Here is a 17,406-nt window from a genome sequence, read left to right on the forward strand (position 1 = left end):
TGTTGTAAAATCACTCAGCTGCTGCTTATAAGTCGACAGTAAACAGCAACAAATCAGCAGCCAAACACTGCTTGTGTAGAGAATGTAGGAGAATGTAATTTGTCATCTTCATCCTAAAGAAGCCTCTGCACTCAAAGAAACCTGAAAAATTACCATTTCATGATTCACAAATCAATTTTCACACACACTATGAGGCCTCCATTGTCTCCATCCATCTCCATCCTACGCTGCACGTCACACAACCATCCAGCATTGTGAGATCACCGAGCGAGGCTGCACAGACGACTTCCATCTGCAGCTTTTTTTTTTTGACAAACGGCGCCGTTTTGAGTTTCCCCGTTTCTAACTCGGCGATTCTTTCTATTCCTCCGCACGGACCCCTTTGACCCGCTCGGCTCCGAATGTTCCTCCAGCGTTGGGCCTGATCACAGCTCAGTGCTTCACAAAGCATTAGCCACTAGATGAAAGGGGGTCTACAGTAGGATTAGGGAACTGTTGTACATGCCCCAATGATTGAGGAATGCTCTCCTGCCCCACTCAAGGACAGGCTCAAACACTCCAGCACGTCTGTAGCAAGAAAAAAAAAAAAGACAGCACTTTCAGGTCTGGACGGCGGTGAGAGGTTTTACTGTAAGCCTCATGTGAAAATGTTCACGTGCATGTACTTTGGAGGATTCCTATTCTGTATGCCACAGAGACTGACCATGAAAGAAAGAAAGTCTGAAAGGACACGTATAAAAGAACACTTACGAGTAAATGAATGTTTAATTTTTTGCCTCGCATTCATCTAGTTTTAATAATCATAGCCGCCTGGGGCTCCAGACTTCAATAAGACATGACTACTCCATTCCCTGTATCACAAGACAAAAGCAGCCTCCTTTTTCCTACATCGCTCTGAAAGCACTTTGATGATGCCACATTGTCTACCTCGACTGGCAGGGCGGTTGAATCCTTGTTACGCCTATCCTTATCTTACCTTTAAGCTCAGATCAGTAAGAATGGGAATGGCTCTGAGCACAACCGAACCTTAGTAGCCAAACCCTCATTAAGATGCAGACACAGGAGTATGCTAATTTTACCCTACATCCTAGAGAAGTAAAAAGACAACAAAAAGGGGCTTCATTAAAAAGACCATGCATTATTCAGGGAGCAGCAGGCCAGAGGAATGGCTTAAGGCCAATTATCCTCTGCTGGAATCTTCCCCTGGCTGGCTGCTACGCTCCACGCTCAATGTCTCTCTCTTCTCTTTTCTTTATCCACGTATGCCCTTATACGCTCAGCTGCCACTTTATTAGGGACGTATAGCTAAAAATCCAGCGAGAACTACTTTATCCATGAAGGTTATAGAGAGGTGTTGAATTAACTATGTGGTCATTTTGGAGTTTGCAGTTTGTAGCGCTGTTAGACTCTTGAACTTCTTCTGTTATTTGACTTCCCTACTGATTTGAATACAGTGAACACGATTATGGAAAACAGTACAATGCGATGCAATTAAACAGCGTAGTTGAGACCTCTCCACTTGTGCACCAACAAAAATGATCTTCTACCTTCGAGAATCTATTGCAAGAGTCGTATATCAGACTGTGTTAGGTTGAGGTAGGTGCTGCTAATTAACTGTGAAACTATGAATTGTTAAACTACAGAAAAGAATAATAACATGAGTAGTAGAATAGAGTGAAGGCACAGCAGACAAAACCAACATGTCTGTCATGTCAAAAAATAAAACTACACATTCAGAGATGTCTTATCAGCAACAATTCTTACTCTAAGGCACTCAAATGCTGCATACCGTCAAAAAGAAGAAGACTGTGACCAGGACTTAGAATATCCAACATCAACGCTCAATCTAACAAAAGCGCTCTACATCCACAGTGAGTGAGTCCTGTGCCGTCGCTCCACGTCTCCACCAAGTCTCATGAAATTTGGTGTCCACTGGGGATGCAGCTATGTTGTTTATTAGAAACGTCCCTTGACGTAGCGACTTGGGTTTTCATGCTTACTGACCCACTCAGGGTCAGCGTGAGCTTAACATGCTCTGATTCTGTCGAGGCTAACTCTGCTAGCATACATGTAAATACCACCTGGTGTAGGACCAAACATGTTCCACGTGGGACTCCATTTTTTGCACGTATGCAGACATAAGCAGACGGTAACAGTTTGGATCACAGAGCTACCAAACCAAGGAGGCTTCATACTAAACCAAACATCACAAACACTTTACAACAAATGTACGTCTGAATAGCGAATAAGCAAAGTTACAACCTGAAGGCATGACGAGTGACTCATTTCATGAATATCAATACATTTGCTCACAGCAACATCTTGCAATCATCAACCAGCTCGTCTACAGAGAGATCCTGCAGCGTTTGCTTCAGTCAGAGAAGAGGCAGAGTTGTGTCAGGACCAGTGGAGGCTGCTTCACCATGACAACCTGCTTCACAGCGCCCTGAGCATCCCACAGCTCCTGGCTGAGAAGAACATCTCTGTGCTGGAGCCACCTCCCTACTCACCCCACCTGGCTCCATGGGGCTGGTTCCTCTTCCCCAAGCTCAAGGGGGTCATCAAGCGGACCCGTTTAGAAGACGTGGACGACATCAAGATGGCTGTGACGACGGAGGATCCTGGATGAATCCTTCCAGGAGTGCATGGCGGTGAGAAGAGAAGGCTGGGGAAGTGACTCCACGGGGATTACTACGAAGGGGAACACTTGTGGTTTGGATTTGAAATATATTGTTTGTGACACCAGTCCTGGAACTTTTCTGGCACACCTTGTATGAATCCACCATTACAGGCCTTAAGTTCCTTTAAGCAGCTCCGGATGGTCACACAATGTCACATGTTTCAAATTCTGTCTTTCTACAAACAGCAAAAATCAGACATTTCCCCGCTGCCACATGTTTTATGTACAGCAGTCTACTATTTGTTTTCTTTATAAGCAGGCAGGTTAATATCAGAGCTTAATATCCTAAGTAGGTGTGTATTACGTGTGTGTGTGTGTGTGTGTGTGTAAGATATTTGCATATTCAAGCTAAGCAGGAGGACATGCAGCTTAGAAACATGACCTTTATTGAACCCTGTGGCAGCGATCAAGAAGCAAAAAGTGCACTTTTCTCCAAAAAGGTTTCTTCGGTAGCCGGCCAGACGCTACACAAGGAGCTAAGTGGATCTTCGGGCTGCGCTTCTGGTCAGGTTCAGACGCAGGAAGAAGGAGAGTTGGTGGCGAGCGGACGTCGCTGCCATATCGGAACACGCAGCAGAAGGAGGCTGCAGTCATAGCACACAGCTGCTGGGACACAATTTATTAACACTGGAACATAGGGAAGTGTGTGTTTGTGTGTGTGGGGAGAGAGAGGAAGTCATGTGGCAACAGCCTGTCCTTCTGTCAGTCATCCTGTCACAAGACTTGCACAGTGTGTTCCATTGTGGTTGTGCGGTTGTGCAGTGCTCGTGTGTGGCGTCGGGATTTTTATGAATCTGGCTGTAACGTAAAGGTAATTCAGCATGCATCAGTGCCAAGCGGTTTTCCAGCCGTCTCCTTTACTTTGGGCAGATTCTTCCAGTGTTTCCAGTCACATTTAATTGTCCCGGCAAGACCATGTGTGTGTGTGTGTGTGTGTGTGTGTGTGTGTGTGTGTGTGTGTGTGTGCGTGTGTGTGGGCGTTTCTTTGTGCGTTTGTCGAGCCTGGGCCTGCTCCTGGGCCTGCTCAGTAATGAGAGCAGACAGTGCATCAGCAACAGAACCCCAGACCTGTCTGTTGCATTGGAGATGTATGGGGTGACCGAGCATCTGAACCCTGCATGACACACACACACACACACACAAGTGCATATGCATGCATGCTAGCTCATACGCACAGACAAACACCCCAGGGACGAGGAGGAGAAGGTTAGACGAGGACATCTATCTCGCACTCACCAGAGGATGCACTACCAACCTCCAACACAAACAAACATGGCCCAAGTGTTATGATTTTACCTTCAACAGATCTAAGGGGAAATGTCATTAACATCCTAATATTGGCTGAGATAGAGATATTGTTACTGAGAATGTATTAACAGTTAATGAACTTTGATGTTGTTGCTGCTTTTTCTTCCACTAGAAACTCCAAAACATAAAGAACAAACTAGACTGCAGACGAAAACATATTGCAGACCGAGCAGAGGAGAGACACGGTATTTCACAACTATATTGATTCAGTCGGTGAGTAAAAGGCAAAGGGTCGGGTTTATATGGAAGCTGAGACCTGTATCCATCAAATTCGAGGCACAAACGAGCAGTCCCCCCACTCGGGCCAGCGCTCCACATCCACCAGTATCCCCGGCTCTGCTGCACATGCAGGGAACACAGTCCTCCCAGCAGACTCCAGGCAGAATAGAAAGTGATATAATAACCACAACTACCCGTCTGCGGCGTCCGGAGCTGTCTGTGTGCACATCCGCAAGGGAGTAAATCAAGGCTCGCGAGTGAAAAAGTGAAATGTGGGAACAACTGAACTATTGATCTCTCTGCACTCGGCGTTGTTGGTTAGCTGGTAGCAGCTCTGTGGGACAAAGAACGGCTGTGGCTTTGGAAATATTTTAACTTTAAACATGTGTGTATTTTTTTAATTGCTGAATATAGTTGATTTTATGTTTAAACTTCAGGTGTGAGTCACCTGTAAATCCATTCTGAATAAAGCAAATGTTATGTTTGTGTGTCAAAGCATTAAAGAAACTGAGAGAAATATGCTCACACACACACACACACACACACACACCCGAGTACACATCAATATGGATTCTGATTGTCCCTGTGGTGCTATTTTAATTATATAAGCCAGACTAGCTCACGGGAACACTCGTCTCCTGCTCGCTTTTTGGAAATCCGCTCAAAAACTGTGCAACATTTAAACGGTAACACACCTTCTGTCTTCCTCTCTCACTAACACACTCCTGGGGTTGTGTATCGAGCGGCGCGGTCGCTGCAACTGCACGGCCATCGGGGTCCAGAGCATGTGCCAAAACCATGCATCCCCGCCACCATCCCCAAAAGACACACAAGAGGCTTTAGCACACCTGGTAGCATGACTTCTGCACAAACACACTCTGACTGTACTGAGGAAGACGATGCTGTGAAAGTTGTGTGAGCTTAGAAATGTTGGGATGATGTAATGCATCCCCACGAGAAAAAAAAAGAACAGGTTAAGTAAAATGTGCCCCAACCTCCAGGCTGCTGTAACTTCAATTAGTCCTCTGAAATCACCAGTGTCCTGGATTCACAGATAAAACTAGGAGGGAGTTAGAATTCCTGCTCCTATCCCCCCTTCCAGGCAATTTTCAGCCAAAATCTGGACTGACGATTAAGTAGGATTATGTACTCTATAGCGAGGTTTAGCGACAACCATGTCCTGTGCTCAAGCCCTGTGAGAGGGTGTGAGTCTGGGAGCGTGCACGTGCACGTGTGCGTGACAGCGAGCGAGAGACACCGAGAGAGAGGGAGAGCAGAGGAGAGCGAGCTTTTGTTCCAACTGAGCCCCTAATTAGCCAGGCTAATTGAGCTGTTAATTGATCTGTTGTCTTAATTAAACATCTCCTGACGCTTCTTTGCTCCTTGTAGTTGGGAATCTGAGGGATATGCATGCGTGTGTGTGTGTGTGTGTGTGTGTGTGTGTGTGTGTGTGTGTGTGTGTGTGTGCAGCACAGAGGTAGCTAGCCCAAACAGATGATGATAATCTGAGTGGGCTGATGACTCCATTAGACACTTTTGGCTTGTTTTAGTTCGGGGCTGAAGCCATCATTATAGATTTGTTTGGGGTTATCGTGGGGGTAAAATGCATTTAAAGTACAATCTGATTACATTAATCTATGCAAGATGTACTTTGATAAAGCTGCCAATTTCAACATAAAAATCTGTTGACTGACAGTCGGGGGGGACTTTAATCACTCGCTCCACCCAAATCTGATCTTTTTGGTTCAGAAAACAGAGCCGTCGGTTTATTTGCTTAATTTTAAACTCACCTTTCATCGATTCCAAACGGAATCAAGTCAGACTGAGTGGGAAAGAAACCGAGCGGTCGCAGGATTGAAGCTAAGCACGATGGAGGAGGAAGCATTTAGCGAGCCGCTGTCGGTCTGATGTGATTCTTTTCATGCTTTAATTGCTCCTGAAACTACAATAAAAGAAAAAAGTTAAAGCTGCAAAGTTCTAGTTATCGATTTAGATGAACACATTTTGAGAACAAAAGTCACGTCAGTAAATAACAAACACTAAAGCTAGAGTCAAATAAATATCATTCATATCTCAGGTAGCTGCAGCTATGCCAAGAATTGTTTGTAATGATTTATTTTGTGGATGCACGCTAAATTAACGTTCAACCAAACCTCTAATTTTTGCCCTTTTTCTCGTTCCTTAAGTGATTCTTCACACTTTCAAATCCCGTCGCCACTTGCCTCTTATTGCCCTTGTGCCCCCCTCCTTCTCATTTTACTCCATGTTTTCTGTGTCCACCTCTGGGGAGAACAAGAATCAGAGACAAGTCAGGTGGACACACACACACACACACACACACACACACACGCAGAGATATGCTAATATCCGCAACATACTGTGTGCGTGTTTGTGTAGGTGTGTCTCCATGTGTGTCTGTTTGTCCGTATCCATGGGGAGGATGCAAAGCGGAGATGCTAACTTTATCATCTGCTCGGAGGGGCGGTGGGCAGATGGCGCTCCGGGGCGCTTGCGACACCGGTGTTTCCGAGCAGACTGCGGGGGGGGGATGGCATGAAAGGCCGGCTTTGTCGCCGAGCGGCCGGCGGGTGTCAACAAGGGTGTGATGAAGTAAGACCAGTAGCATGTAGGAAAGCAGGAAGAAGTAGGAGGAAAAGAAAAAAAACAAGGAGGAGACGTGCATCGTGAAATTCTGGTACGGCCTCAGAATGATTAATTGAGTTTGGTAATGGTTAACCAGCGTGCAGCGATTCCGTCTTCCTGGGAATGTCACACAGATTAACTGAAGCATTTGACTGAGCTGACCCTTGAGCTCAATGGGCGGAACACAAGCCTGGGTGGAGATGTAATTTATAAAGGAAAACCAAACTCGCATTTACTCGGGACGCGTTGAGAAACATTTTGAAAAGCTTTTGATTGATAGCCATGACTTCACCAAACCACTTTCTGCCCACTTGTAGAAGACAAACTATGTGCGGCACAAAAACAAAACAATTATGTTTGTTTGGGAGTCGGTATTCCTAACTTCATATAACGACCACATGAAGGCTGATTACTTTATTAAAAAATTACATATGTACGCTTATCATTTCATATGAGTTACGCACAGCGTCGACCGTTTGTTTCCTGTTTTAATCAACGTGCTTTTCTTTTGCCTGGGCTTTCAATAATCAAGCAAACCAAGCACACCATGGCAGATGTCACATCCATACTCTGGACTATTAAAGAGGTTACCATGGCAGCACAGGATGGTCAGACACTGAGAAATCTATTACAGCTCCAAGCACTGCATGCCACGTTGAAATCAGTCATATCTGCTGCACGAGCAACGTATAGAAAAATGTTAACCACTCAGAACAATGCGTGTTTTATTTCCTATACGTGAGGGTCACAGTAAAACCTTCATCCTCTGAGAAATCCTGCAGCAAACCCTCACTAGCGTCTATGTTTACCAGCCAGCTCCATGCCAGCCCTGATTTCTGTGTTCACCACGAGCTCACGTCGCTAAATGCACAGAACTGCACTGCAACGCTCCACGTACAGCGGCTCCGCTGACAGCATTTCAATCTTAATTGGATCTTTGTCAGGTCATAAAAAATAAAAAAATAAAAACACACCAGATCTCGTCGTATGATTTAAAACTTCCCTCTGTGTTGTGCCACAAGTTATCACAGAGCGCTAGCCGACAGGATTTACCATCAGACAGACAGAGAGAAGTGCAGTATATCAAGTTCCACATCAGCACAGAGGAAGGCTGCAACCTGCCAGCGCGATGTTGCACGTCTGCACGTCTGCACGCTTTATCGACAGCGACGCCTAAACGGCACCGTTTATGGCAGATATGACCGCAGCTGCAACTCTCAGTATTTTGGAGAAAGTCTGTAATATTTCTTCATGTCGGGTTAAGTTCAATTAGCATCTTAACTAATAACTCACGCTGCTCTACTGAGTACTACGGCTTGATATGGACTGTCAGGGCAGGAGGGTTCGTGCTCGGGCGTTCATCACACTTAATTCAAACAGATAGCGAGCTTTACTGGAACGCATTACGCACGTCAAAATAAAGAGCACTAAAAGGTTTTTTGAACTTTGCTCACATGTGATAGTATGAACGTGCCCGCGGGGGTCGGAGAGAGAAAAACAAAGTCTAGAGGTAATGGAGCAGTGATTGATCAATACATTAAGATCACACGAAGTTCAAACTCGCCCACAAGCAACATCCACAGAAAGCGCAGTCGGGTTTAGGGTAAAGCTTGGTGAGGCGTCTCGCTGAAGCATATTTGGCTGTTTAGTCAGTCCCAGAGCTGCGTCCGGTGCCAGTATATTAGCGACGGAGCTGGTACATACAGGACCACATGGCCGGCTGTAACTGGTGAGTGGGTGTGGAGGGGAGGCGGAGTAAAGCGGAAGTCATTATTACACTTCCTGCAGCTGCTTTACACCTACTGACCACATGGACTGACTGGAATAAATTCAGCATTAAACTTAATATTAACAGGTGTTCCTCTCCGCCAGCACAAACACATGCACATGCTTTCTGACCACATGCCTCATTTAGTTTGTTTTTTTTTTCTCAGGGAACTATTTCTGAGTTTGCAAAATGAGGAAATATCCAAAATTACATCCGTTCGCTCAGATGAGCCATTTAACCGAGAATGGGAGAGTCCATTAGACTCCAGAACAGAAGGAAACAAGTCCAAAACGAGTGCGCTTATGTGGGTGGAATGAGTGTGTGTGTGTGTGTGTGTGTGTGTGTGTGTGTGTGTGTACGTATATGTGTTCATGGCATTCTGCCTGTATGTGTATGCTGGTGATTGAGTCAGGGTGCATTTCTCTGTTTGAGGGAAACTTTGACAGCCTGGTGTCTTTGTTCTAAAGTTCAGACAGGGAAGCAGATGGCTCTTCTCAGTATGACTTAGCAAGCTAGCTAGCTGGTGGAGTGCGACTTCACCGCCTCTTTCGGTGCCACTAATATTGCTGCGTGCGAGGCAACAGCCAAGCTATAGATTGAGGCCGTCAGCCACAGCAAGCCAGCCATTTATAACTGGAGAAGTAAACATTCAGCTCCGTCGTGTTTGTGCTGCGTGAAACTCACTTCAGCCGCGTGTACGGTGACGGTCTTTTTATAACGTAGCGTACAAGTCAGTCAGGGTGTTCTATGATAAAATGATGATTTAAGAAGATTATTTGAATAAGAAGCTGAGTCCATGTGTGGCGGAAAAATTATCTTGGAAAAAATGTTTAAATGCAGTCAATATTAATAATTATTGATCCTCTTTAACCCTTTTCAGGACTTTCATGTTGCCGTACGTAGAAAGACCCCAAGAAAGAATACATGCAAAATACTTGTTGGTATTCATTATAGACTTTTATACTATGTTAAATACATTTTTTGATAAGTTGACGTATTTTTGGTTCCAGATGCACGACAAATGTCCCTCTTTTTATATAAAAAAAAAATCTTTAAAAAAAACAAAAAAAAAAACATTACCTGTCACCTAAACCAAAGACCCCAAAGTCCTGAACAGGGTTAATGAACTCTTTTTTTATTATTATTATTATTATTCAAGAGGAAACAAAAAAGGGCTTATTTTGAATTTAGCCAACTTACTTCATTTATTAAGGCACACAAATAATTATTGTGATGTCAACACAACAGCGACAAATCAAAACATTTGAAGAGTTCATTTGCAAAAACAGATAACTCCATTGTTGTAGATTTTCAGAAAACTTGTTTTTGTTGTTTGCTTGAGATAATATCAGTCAAACTGACGCTGAGTGGATTTGACTCAGTAGAAATGACAAAAATAGTTTGATTGATATCGTGGTAGACGATGGAAAAGTGGGTTTCCTGAAGGTTTGTGAAGGTGGAGTTATCTGTTTTAGCAAATGAAGTCTTCAAATATAAAAACAAATAAATAAAGTAAAAAATAAAAGCTAAAGGAATCCTCACATTAAATAAAGCCAGCAAGTAAAATCAGCTTTATGTTAAACTGTCTTCAATAAGAACATCAGTAAGATGCAATAAAGAAAGCAACTTGAAAGAAACTCTTGTAAATGAAATTGTATAAAATGACGGCGCACGGTGGGTGGTCACGGCGAAGCAGCCTCACCGCACCGAGGTTATAAGACGGCGGAGGGCAAAGGCTGCCTTATCAAAAGGATGTGATGATATGAGTCAGCTCGGCTGCACAATGGTTCATGCAAGTAAACTTTGCATTTTTGTTTCATGCTTTGATGTTGGTTTGCATCAAATGCATTTAAGTCAAACATTCTGTGGAGTAATTTTCTTATTTCTGTTGATAAAACGTCTATAACAGGTCGCTATTGGTCTAAAATCTGCTGCTCAATACACTCTGTGAGAAGAGGAATGTTGTTTTATAAGATAAGAAAGGTCACAGCAGGATGAATCGGTGTCATTGGGAACCGTAACTCCATCAGTATGTCACGGCCTTTATTAAATCACAAACATTTCCTTTGCCACATTTATTGTGTCACATTTACTGGCCTGTTCCTCACTCCAAACACGCCGCTTCTGCCACGTAATCTAAAACAAATTTAACTAACCGCCTAACAAGAAATGTCTTCAGGTCGTAAAACCTCCCCTTCGACAACAAAACTAGCTCGAGGTTGTTCTTTTGTTTAACGATTGTGTTGCTCTTGTAAGCCACATGACTCCGATCAGCTGATTCATCTCCCCCCTACCAAGACAAATAAAAGACTCCCACCGCAGAAGTCGAGACCTCGCATTCCTCTCCTTATTTGAAAAACCCCAAACTTTATCTACGGTGGTGAAATCCTCCCTCCTTCACTCTCTCACTTCTTCTCCCCCCTTCACAAGACGTTTGGTCTTTAATGTATTTCAGAGAACATCTGCTAACTATCACTGAACCTCGTGGGATTTCCATTTAGCCCAGTTAATTACTCTATCAAGCCAGGTTCATTATCATATTCCTCCTCTTAAAAAAAAAAAATAAAAAACTGCGCCCGACACCGTGCGACTGTGTGTGTGCGTATAGGTGTAAGGCTAAGTGTGCAGCCAGACACGAGCACACACCGGCGCGCTTGTATGTGCATGGCATCGTCTTAAACGCGTTCCTAATTGCAAGTGGTTCAGCCATAATACTCGTGTTAATGAACCAGAGCTGTCTATAGGAGCCAGCTCTGGAAGTCAAGTAGGGAATCTGTTAGTTTGCCTCTCTGGGGAGGACAGTGAGCTGGTATTAATCTTGATGAACAACAGCACTGTGACTTCTGCTCGTCTGCTTCGCTCCCCGAAGAGGTTAGTCCAGGTGACTGATGGCGCCGCCTCCCCGTCTCCCAGGAATAGCACGTGAGGGTTTTCGTTTGTAAATGAGGCATCCGAATGTGACATTTGCTCCTAAAAAATTATTTGCAGCTTGATGTTTAAATTCATTCATAATCTCCGTCTGAGTGATTAATTCAGAGGACGAAACATGACGGACAGGCAGCGCTAACGACCAATCAGACCGGGATATATTATTGATCTTTACTTCAAAAAGCTTCCCCATAAAAATATATTTCTTACCAAAGGAGCAGCAGGGCGTGCAGTTTAATGAATAGACACGTTTTTCTTTTTTACCCAGAAGGTCAAACTTCTCCTTCAGGGATCACAAACAACAACGAAAATAATAATACATCAAGGAAACGCCGTCTCTTCCCTAATACGGATACCAAGCGCTTTAAAATGACACCCTTTATAATGAGTTTGCTGTCGTATCATTTATAAAGTGCTTTCAAGTGACTGACTATTGTTTTCTATCTGGAGGTCACAGGATTTAAAGCGTCGCCAGCTGTTCTGCTCAACAACCATCAAAAGAAAAACAATCACAGCTCCATCTACTAAAACGTATACGAGCCGGCGGAGGCTGGCAGGATCGGGCGGAAATTAAAAGGTCACAAACAGGCCTAAAGTTCCACCACAGGAAGAACTGAGTAAAGCTTTTGAGAGCATCTTTATACCCACAGTTATCAATATTTAGTGGAAAAAAAACAACTTAGAAAGCAGTTGAGAAGGTTCATTTTCCTGCAGACAGGTTGCTGCTGCCTATTGTGATCCTGTTCCTGTTGCTAGGACACTAATAGTTTTTCCTTAAACTTTGTCATGCAGTCATATTTCTCCTTGACAGAAGCACCATCAGAACTAAAGACCTAAATGTGCATTCTTGCTCGATTTTGTTAAACAGAAACAGATCTGTAATAGACTTTGTAATTGCTTTCCATTATACAGGAATCCTGTGAAGGCCCAGTAAGTTTCCCCTCGACCATCGTCTATGCTATTGATCAACCACGTCTCCAACCAAAGCAAAGTCAGCCCTCCAGTACGTACAGACTGGTTTCCTGTATACCAGTGTCTATATGGCAGTGGGTGTTCGCCGAGTGCAGAGCAGTAAAAATCTACCCTTTGATGAGATTAGCTGAGTGGTGTACTTGAAATAACCTTTCATGCGCTGCCATTATTGTATTAATCTATTCTAAAACAATTTGGTTGAATTAATTAGGCCCTACATATTTCAGCAACACTCACAGGCTGCCTGGAAACAGATGGCTCTGAGGGCGAGCCACTCTCCGATGTATGTGTACGGCTAAGGAGCAGAAGAGAGACGAGAGAAACGGGAACGACGAGAAAAGAAGAGGAGGAAAACGAAAGCAGCAAAATGTGTCACCGACACCTCTGTTGTGCACCTGACGGACCGACGGCGGCGGCGGCGGCGAGGAAACGAGTCAAAGATTGAGCGAGGAGCGGCAGAAGCAGGAGAAGTTGCTCAGGGTCTCGGGTCCTAATGCTTATCAGTTCCCCCGCAGCTGACAGGAGATTGGTAGCTTAACAACAGTTGGGCAAAGAAGGCTATTATCTCAATCCTACAGTGTTCTGGATGGGTTCAACCTTGAACAGCTTGTAGATGATGAGCCTATCCATATGGTGTTTAAATCGCTCAGCGTTTCCTCAGCCATTAACCTTCAGGACACCTTGCACTTGTCCTCCACTTTGACTGACAGCTCTGTGCAGATTTCATAAAACATTCCCACAATTAGGTACAAATTTCACACATGAATAATACAGAGAACGATCACACGCCAACGGAGAATCCAAAAGTTTTCCAATCGAAGTACTTTGTTGTTGGACAAAACAGTAAAATGTTCAACTTCTCCAAGAAATCCAAGAAATTCAAGAAATTTCACAACAAAAACTGAAATTTAGATTAAAGTTAGAAAAAAATAACTATAATTTTCTGAGTGTTTTATTTAGTTCAAATTGGCTTCATTATGAGGTGACCCCGACAAATGTGTCTGAGCCACAGCTTGCAGACCACAACCCATTCATTAGTAGCTGTGATGTTACTGCTGGTGGCACATCTAGCGTGTTTTGTGTGGTTAAGAAGTGTGAATACCGACGCTGCCGATGCGCAATTAAGATGTGCAAAACGCCCGTTGCTGACTCACAGGCTGAGTTTCGCTTTCAAAGGGATGTGCAAGAGTGCAAAGTTGCGAGGACAGTCAAGATGTTTTACAGACCGCGGTGTGCGGATTTAAGAGCGGAGGAGCTTGAGTGCTGAAGTGCCGAGGCGTTTACAAGCCGCTGCCGCATCGTGAAGGACAACTTAATGGGTAGCAAAGAGGCGGTGGATCATAATGCACTTTGTGGCCCCGGTCCAGCCGAGTCTTGACTTTTTAACAGGAATCTCAGCCTTGCTGATGAGGATGGCCTTAAAGAGGAAGGACGGCGAGCGGACCTGGTCCAGCCAGCTACTTCATTTTATTAAATTCTGATTCCGATAAAATAGTTTTGATTAACAAGTTGCGTTTTAAAACTACTAGCCTCCACTTCCAAAGTCCGACGACAGAGAAACTTGCATCAGTTTCGCCCCAACGTGCTTTTTATGTGTTTGAACGGTCAGCTGAGCGTCCTGCTGGATACAGAGAGCAGCGATGTGCCCGGTGTTAGACGAATATTCAATTAATCTGAAGATAAAACACTTGATTGCACTGACAGGGAATGTGCTGCTTCAGAAAACAGCAGTAGCAGGAACTTGGTAATAAGCATTAAAAAGTAAAAAAGAGTTTCCATTTACCTCACACAGACATTTATAGGATTCACAAATTAATTAATTAGCTTAATTTACATTGTGACCTGTCCAGGGTGTCCCCTGCCTTCGCTCTAAGTCGGCTGGGATAGACTCCAGCCCCCCCACAACCCTCGTGAGGATTAACCGGTGTATAGATAATGGATGGATGGATTTTACATTGTGCTTTTAACAGCAGGAGCTGACTGGAAGCTAAGTTGATTCCGTTTTTTGGTGATTTTCAGTGATATATCATTTGATTTCAAGCCAATGCATAAGCTAGATAAGATGTGGGATTAAAAACAAGTTTTCCCTTAAAGTAACCTCATTTATTTTATTTAATTAAACTGCATTTCTGTAGCAAGTAAGAAAAACACATGAACCATCACTGTGGCAGGATTTGATCAAGCTCACAGTAAAAGTTCTGATCAGTCAAGAAAAGGCCCGATTTTAAATATTAATAGCTATTTACGGACTGTGTGAGCTAAAACACAAAAACTCTCCTTGATAATAAGTCACTAAATGTTCACAATTGGGCTTGAAAACAAATTAAAATCACGGTATATGACCACCATATCTGAGCTGAGCGCCCACACACAGCCCAGGCCGACTCCTCCATATCTCTGCTTAAAGCCCTGCAACAAGGGAGCGGCAGGCAGATAGCGAGAAGGACGACGCTGAGGTTCTGGGGTTAGGTAATGCTACCACAGAGTACTTAGCTCACTCCAAGTCAACGTCAGCTCTTGTTTCAGAGCTCGGGTAATGGACATCAAACCTCTGGCGCTGTCTCCAGAGCTCGGGAAATTAAAGTTTTCCAACTCCTGACTTGGCAGGAGCTGCTGCAAATGATACCTTTCACCTGAGAGGGAGGGAGGGAGGGAGGGAGACGTACAGGATGATGTCACTGACGGAGCGATCTCGAGCCATTTCCAGTCCGAGCTGGAAACGAAACACAGGAAACCAAACAGGGAGGGAGTGATGGGCCTGCATCAATCTATTGTATGTTATATTTCTATGACACAAGCTGGTAAACTACAAATTACTATCTCGCATTACCCCGACTGCCCTTTCTTTCTCTGGCAGTGCGGCGGGCTGCGGTCCATGCCAGCGTCTCCTCTTTGCCCGCATCACTGCCGTTTAAACTAACATGGACATCCTGCTGCCCAACACGAGTCGGGCAGAGCGATCCCTTGTGCCTGCTTTTATTACCTTGTTGACACCAGCTGCTAGTTTTAAGCACTTTTAAATGCTGAGTCTGAGTGGTGGCTCAAATCACAGAATTAATGCCGTTATTCCTGCCCAGCTTTCTTTTTGGCAGTGCTTTTAAGCCCCAGACTTAACAACAAGCCTGGGTTTTATGCATTGAGACAGCTGGTGGGAATAAGGCAGTTGCCAGTGGCATAAAACACTGAGTGTGCAAGCGCGCGTGTGTGTGTGTGTGTGTGTTTGTAAATGTAGTCAGCGTGTGCCTTCGCGTGTGGGAGGGCATCTGAATATTAAAAACTGTCTTTTAAAAGTTGCTTGTCTGCGGTCCAAATATTAAAATTGCACATTTGTCGTACTGGTCAGTCTTTGTAAACAAGGATTTATCTCTCGTGCTCAGTATTTGGCATTAATAAAGGTGATTAAAATGCGGTGGAAATGTGACATACTGGAAACCAAATGTTACAGATTCCTCCTTCCTCTTCACCAGTTTGACACTCAACTTCCACTCTCTCCACACTGGCACGCTTCATTACTACTACGCCTGTGTGAAGTCACTCGCCTCGACTCGTACACAAACACACACACACACATACACACACATGCTACTCATGAAAGTGTGCATTCCCGTGTGCCCCCCCCCTCCATCCCAACACACACACACACACACACACACACACGCTTTCCCTCGCTTCACACACACAAACTAAGAAATGCTATCTAGCAGCTGTACCTCTCCTTATGCGCAGAGAGTGTTGATCCCAGTTCTTCTCTCACACACAGTGAACATATGTCAGTCAGAAACAAGGCGCACTCCGCATCTCGTCTTCTGAATAAAAAGTTTGCTCCTCTTTCATGCCGCAACTTCTGAAGTCTCCCCAGACTGGCGCAGAAAGACCCCGAGTGATACGTGGAGGTGACCTTGTTGTGTCTGCGCGCGCGCCACCGTGTTCAGATGCACGAACGTGCACGTGTGTGTTATTACAAAGGGAGGATCTGAGATGCCTTAGGTAAAACAAATACAGACTCTGATAGATGCCAGCAGCACCTGTCTGATTTACATTTCCTAATTGCAAATGAATTACCAAAGAAACATTTCACCAGTGCCGACAGGAAGCACGACACCGAGACGAGTTGTGTTTCCACAGAAATATTTATAGGAGGCTTAGAAAACTTCCGCATAAGCCAGCGAGCCCCTGAAGTCTGTTCGAGTGTACTGTATATGTAGGGATGCAAATTCTGTACTGTACTATATGTGTACATACATTAGACACCTCAGGCTTTGTGCACAAGCTCTGCGGTGTGAGAGAGAAAAACAACTCTGTGTACAAAGCAGAGCTGCTTCTAGCATTCGGCTGGAAAGTTGCAGTGATGCTCAATCCGACTGCAGGAGCTCAGGAGGCACAGCAGCGTGTTTTAGGCTAAATGCTGCCATTAATATGGTAATAAAGCTAACATGCTAATGTTTAGCAGGCAAAATCTTTCAGGTTTGCCATCGAAGCTTAGCATTTTAGAGCACTACAGATAATTCCAGGGATGCTAAGGTTAGTTTTGTAGGTATTCAGTCAGACAAACTGAAATTCTGATGTGATTATGGCTCCATTTGGGCAGTCAGCGGATCATCATTTTAATTTGTGTCCTCTATGGGCCTTCTGCAGAAGCAAATTTCTGGGAAACTCATCCAGTAGTTGTATTTTTTTATTCACTTAACACCATAAAAGCCAACCTCATGGTAGTCCGACTCACCGGATCTGGATTGCAGGTGTAAGCCTGCCATTGGCCGTGCCTGTCACATTTTTTTTGCCAAAGGTTTGGAACATGTAGTAAAGCAGCCTTGTTAGTTGTTTTTTGGTGAATAAACCATTTTAATCACAGCTCTTGCCTCCGTGTATTCAACCAAAACAATTCCCC

Source organism: Stegastes partitus, unplaced genomic scaffold, assembly GCF_000690725.1.
Source record: "Stegastes partitus isolate 25-593 unplaced genomic scaffold, Stegastes_partitus-1.0.2 Scaffold1168, whole genome shotgun sequence".
NCBI classification, from domain to species: domain Eukaryota; kingdom Metazoa; phylum Chordata; class Actinopteri; family Pomacentridae; genus Stegastes; species Stegastes partitus.